This window comes from Chrysochloris asiatica, unplaced genomic scaffold, assembly GCF_000296735.1.
Source record: "Chrysochloris asiatica unplaced genomic scaffold, ChrAsi1.0 scaffold00006, whole genome shotgun sequence".
Taxonomy (NCBI): Eukaryota; Metazoa; Chordata; class Mammalia; order Afrosoricida; family Chrysochloridae; genus Chrysochloris; species Chrysochloris asiatica.
The window spans coordinates 8,438,297-8,444,169 of NW_006408524.1; the positions used below are offsets into that span (position 1 = coordinate 8,438,297).

General features: G+C 39.8%; 1 protein-coding gene and 1 pseudogene across 1 annotated transcript in view; one reads left to right on the forward strand and one right to left on the reverse strand.

Moving 5' to 3' along the window:
- Positions 1-5,873, reverse strand: part of LOC102820687 (succinate--hydroxymethylglutarate CoA-transferase-like) — a 1,213,992-nt gene that overhangs the window by 1,153,561 nt on the left and 54,558 nt on the right. The window lies entirely within an intron of this gene.
- On the forward strand, positions 531-1,085 carry LOC102838495 (annotated as a pseudogene).

Here is a 5,873-nt window from a genome sequence, read left to right on the forward strand (position 1 = left end):
ACGGGAGTAGAAAGCCTCATCTTTCTCCCGCGGAGCGGCTGGTAGTTTCGAACCGCTGACTTTAAGGTTCGCAGCCCGATTCGTAACCACTACGCTACTATACACTAGACTATACTATATATACTATAGTGTACACTCTGGGCTATAAAACCCTCTGGATACCAAAGGAATAACGAAAATATTGATTCTGGAAAGCCACATTAGTCAAGCAACCTTAAATAAGCCCATAGGTTCCCTACCATTCCCTGACTGACACATATTTTTGTTAAAAGAGGAAGTTGGCATTAAAAACAGGGTATTGTGGCCTGTGTTGGGAAAGTTCTGATTTTAAAATAGCTGAGGGGCACACATTCTTTGCAGAGTCGCTGAGGTCTCCTGCTTTAACAGTGCTTGAACGGAACCCTGAGCTCGCCAGCCTCCCTCAACCGGCTGATCTCCATTCACCCTCCACCACCTCCAGCCAGCGCGCCCTAAGATGCCTTAGGGTCCCCGCCGCCGCTCCAGCACAGCCTCTGCGCCTCTCCTCCACCACCGCCATGACTACCGGGTCCCCCTCACAGGTTCGCCAGAACTACAATCAGGACTCGCAGGCCGCCATCAACCGCCAGATCAACCTGGAGCTCTACGCCTCTTATGCCTACCTCTCCATGTCTTACTACTTCGACCGAGACGATGTGGCTTTGAAGAATTTTGCCAAATATTTTCTGCACCAATCTCACGAGGAGCGGGAACATGCTGAGAAACTGATGAAGTTGCCGAACCAAGGAGATGGTCGAATCTTCCTGCTATCAAGAAACCAGACCTGGATGACTGGGAGAGCGGGCTGAATGCAATAGAGTGCGAGCTGCACTTGGGAATAAAACGTGAATCAGTTACTACTGGAACTGCACAAACTGGCCACGGACAAGAACGACCCCCACTTGTGAGACTTCATTGAAACTTATTACCTGGACCAGCAGGTGAAATCCATCAAAGACTTGGGCGACTATATAACTAACTTGCACAAGATGAGGGCCCCCGGATTCTGGCCTGGCAGAGTATCTCTTTGACAAGCACACCTGGGAGACAGCGACGGAGAGAGCTGAGCTTTAGCCTGACTGCTCCATGGCCACAGGCGTGACTTCCTGGGCCACCAAGACAGCCACATGCATGTTTGGTCTACTGTTGCCTTCCTACAAAATGTACCAAACCATCCTACTTCAGTTCTTTCGTTTGTACCATTCCTTCAGATAAAGTCATTTGATACCCAGCTGTTGTCTTGAGATCTTAGGGTGGGCCAGAAGTCTTTCTAGGCCATCTTGATCCAATTCTTTAAGTGCCAGAGTTTCTGTTTCAACTACACTTAATAAACTGAAGCTTATATAAGGGGAAAAAAATAGCTGAGGGGGTAAAGATCGGTGACACTCATTTTTTTATAATGTAACCAGTATATTTTACAGACCTCTCAAAATTTTTCAACTGGAATAAATACAGGAATAAATTTCTTTATATTTGTTGTGTTTTTTCAAATCAAATCATATCATAAAATGTTAATACTCTATTGAGTCGAGTGGGTCCTCACCTTAATTCCCATTTGTAAAATTTATTTCAGTGGTGAAAATTTTTAAATAACAATTTAAAGGATGAAAGGGATTATTTTGTTTTTCAAATGTTTTTTGGTAGGTAGACAACTTTTATGCATTGATAAGGAAATGACAAAACAGTGTTTGTAACCACAAGTCAACAAGTCAGAGGAAAAATGTCTTAGTTCTCCATGACCAGTAGTGGTTGAACCAGAAGCTAGTAGAACAAATGATAGCTAATAATTACTGAACACAAGATTGTTCACAAGCCCAAGGGGCACTTTGAACTTTTCAGTGTTGGAGATGCTAAATAGAAGGTCTAGTGGCAGCCCTCTGGGAGAAGAGCAAACCATGCAAGGCCTTTGTGCAAATCAGAAAAAGACATACTTTCCAGAAGACAACTGGCAAAATAGTATCCTCTCGAGGTTGATGAATTATATATCAAACAAACAAACACCTTCATAGGTACTTCAGAGGAATTATCATGGCAGAAAGAACATGTTTGTGTGTTGGGGGCGGGGAGATAGGCTTGCATTCTTAAACTGTGAATGTACTGAGTCCCTTTTGACTCAAGAAATTTATTGAATCCCGTAAATACGCTGAACTGCAAAGTTGGTATGAACCAGTCAGCAGTTCAAACTCACCAGCACTCCTCAGAAACCCTATTCAGGGTCTGTATGGGTAGAACTGACTTGATGGTACTTAACAACAACGTTTTACAGAAAAATGAAGAATAGTAGGGAAGCAAGGGCCAACATGGAAGAAGTATGTGGGATGGGTGTGGATGTGAGAGAGAACATGTCTTGTGACTTATTGTTAACAGCTTCCAAGAGAGCAGGTAACATGTCTAGAGAAGAATTTAAGACAGTTTCCATATGAAGGACTTTCAAATACACCTAGAGACTTCTCTTCAAGTAGTAAAAATTAAAATTCTTCTTTAAGGCTTTTAGAATTTTAATAAATGGAGAAGGGAGAGTAAGAAGTACGCTTCCAACAACAGAGGGAGGCCTTAAGGTGGCCTACCTGTGTTCATGCCATATCTTCGAAGTTTTTAATAGATTTTATCATTTTGTACACCAGAATGGCAACATTGATATGTACTGGCACTAACAGTATAAGAAAGCTGTTATGGGTTAAATTGCATCCCCAAAAAGTACATGTTGTAAATTCTAAGGATGCATTGTTATAATCCTATATGGGAATGATTTTTCTTTGTTAACGTTAATGAGACAATATTGGTGTCGGGTATGTCTTAAAACCACACTTAAAGATATAAAAGAGAGTAAATAAGCAAGCAGGTGAGAAGAGGTAGAGGAAGAAGATGCCATACCACATGAACATTACCAAGGTACCAGGAAATAAAAGCTGAAAAGACAAATACCTTCCCCTAGAGCCAATACAGAGAAAGCATCCCAAATTTGAACTTCTAGATCCTTCTTGTGAAACTACAAATGTGTTTGGTATATTCCCCACTGGTGGTATTTCTGTGAAAGCAGCACTAGATAATTAAGATAAACCATTTTCCATAACTCTGAATATAGTTTTGGTTTCTGTGGGGGGTTTTTTGCCAATTTGACAGTCAAAATCAGCATATCACTGTCATTTCATTTTGCATTTATTGAAGGAGCAATGGTAGTCTAGTGGGTTACGCGCTAGGCTGCTAACCTCAAAGTCAGCAGTTCAAGTCCAACAGTCATTCATTGGGTGAAAGGTGAGGCTTTCTGCTCCTATAAAGATTTACAGCCTCCAAATCCCTACACAGGGTCACTCTTAGAACTGACTCATTGGCACACAATCACTACCAATGTCTTCTGAAATTGAACATTTTTCATTGCTGCTGAACATATATCTTATTTTATAAATTGTGTGTCCTTTTTTACTCACCTATATTTCTACTGGGGAGCACAGTGGCTCCATACACTAAGCACCAGATTGTGACACATAAGGTCCTCGGTTTGAGCCTGCCAGCCACTCCAAGGGAGAAAGATGAGGCTTTCCGCTCCCTCAAAGGTTTAAAGCTCAGAAACCTTATAGAGGGTCACTATGTGTCAGAACCGCCTCCACAGCAGTTAGTAACAATACTTCTACTGGCACACTTACCGTATTCTTATTGTTATGTCTGGATTCTTTTTGTTTTAAATATATTAACCTTTTATCAGTCATATTTACTTAAAGCAATTTTCCTCTATTTAATGTGTGCTTTATTAAATTGCTTGGGAATTTCCTTTAAAATCATTTCTTGAATGGCTTCTGTCTTGGTATGGCTTCAGGAGTGCAAAGCCCACACAACTTTCAGTGATTCAGTAGAAGGATCCCTGGTACCCAGTATATTGCTATATCCACTGTTGTTGTGAAGTGCCATCGAGTCGGTTCCTGTTTAGAGTTTCTGAGGAGCAACTGGTGGGTGTGAACCACAGACCCTGTGATTCGCAGTCCAATGTTGATCCTGTAGTCCACACCAGGAATCCAGCTAGGACTAGGGTTTATTACAATGAAAGGATCATGAAGGGAAGAGACAATAGACGAGTCTGGAAAAAATCCATGCCCAGGTTTCTGTGCTCTCTCTCTCTCCTGTGAGGGACCACACCAAGCACACTCTTTTCCAGAGATAAAAAGAACAACAGCATGTGTAACATTTCTGTGTAGATGAGTCTATTAGAGACTCAGTGCCCAGGGTTTATATTTGGGTCTGGTCAAAATTCCAGATTCCCAGATGTACAGGAGGTATCCATAAATCACACTGTTTATACAAACTGTCTAGGCCCAGTGAGCCACTCTTACCAGTTAGAGAATGAACCAAGTGCCAAGTTCCCAAACATCAACCAATGGGCCACACCTACAGAAGGGCCTTCTGAAAATAGCAGCCGCAGGCTCACTAAATTAACTCTTTTCCACAAAGGTATTAAGTTTCCCAACCCCAAATTATATAAATACTCATCTGTATTTGTTTTTCCCTTTCAAAAAGCTTCTCTTTTCCTATTTAAAAAAATGTAAACTATCTGGGACTATTTTTCTATTTAGGTAAGTGACAAGTGGTTGCTTCTTAGTTAAGAGATTAATTTTGGTATATTGCTTTCTATTTTCCTGAGCACTTCAGATTTCCTTTCCTTCCTTCTTTCTTTTTTACAAAACGTATTATTTTTATAATTGGAAAACAGACAAAAGTGCAAATTGTAATGACATTAAATTTTTATTTACTCATTTGAAAACAAAATTGTAGTCTTTGTATCTGGAAAACAATATTCATACTCTTGCAATTTTCTTCATATTAAAGTATTGTTAATTATTTTTAATAAAAATGTTCATGTTCATAAATGTTAGCCAACATACTATTACTTGTATCATGTCTAATGTTATTAGTTTACAAAGAAATAAATGCACTGGACCACAAAGTCAGTTTGAACCGCAAGGTCGCCAGTTCAAGCTCCCCAATCGCTCCTTCGAAACACTATACAGGGTCACTATAAGTTAGAACTATCTAGACAGCACTTAACAACAATAACAACAACTCCTCACTCATCAACTCTCTGGTTATCCGACATTTCACACTTGCTGCACTAGTAAATAATCTCTATTGTGTGCATTCACAACATATGACTGGCAGTAACAAACACCAAGGCGCAAGGTGAGAGTAACAATCGCTGTGAGGGTTAAATTCATGGGCAACTTGGCTGGGCCATCATTCTCACTGTTTAGGCAGTTATGTAACTTTGGTAGTTATGTGATGATTTGATGTGGATTTTATATTGTGATAGAATTTGGCAGTTATATAATGATGCAGTTTGGCAGTCATGTAATTATGTCATCATACTCTATTTTGTGATCTGAAATAGTCATCCTCTATTCTCACATCATGCCAATTTCTACACAATGGCCTAGTCTGGATTCTAATCATATCAATAAGTGAGTGTATAAATGTTCACATGTACTGAACAACCATGGACAATGGATGCATGATTGGAATTAATAAGATCTGATTTTAATGAGGCAATAGAATTCAGTACCCAGGGACTGCTTTGAACACAAACTGCTTCTAAAACTTGCATTTTCATTGAGAACTTGGTAAAATTTCAACAACAGCAACAAAAATCTATTGCCATTGAGTTGATTCCTTCAGTTGTCTTTAAATGATCCAATGTGTTCAATACAGGCCTACTTTTATCAATGAGTGAATTAACCATATCCAACTGTTCAACTTTCATTATTGAAATATTCTCTGGGCAAATTATTGAATGATGCAGAAAGCATCAAGAGAAGATGGAAGGAATACACAGAGTCACTGTACCAAATGGAAATAGTTAATGTTCAACC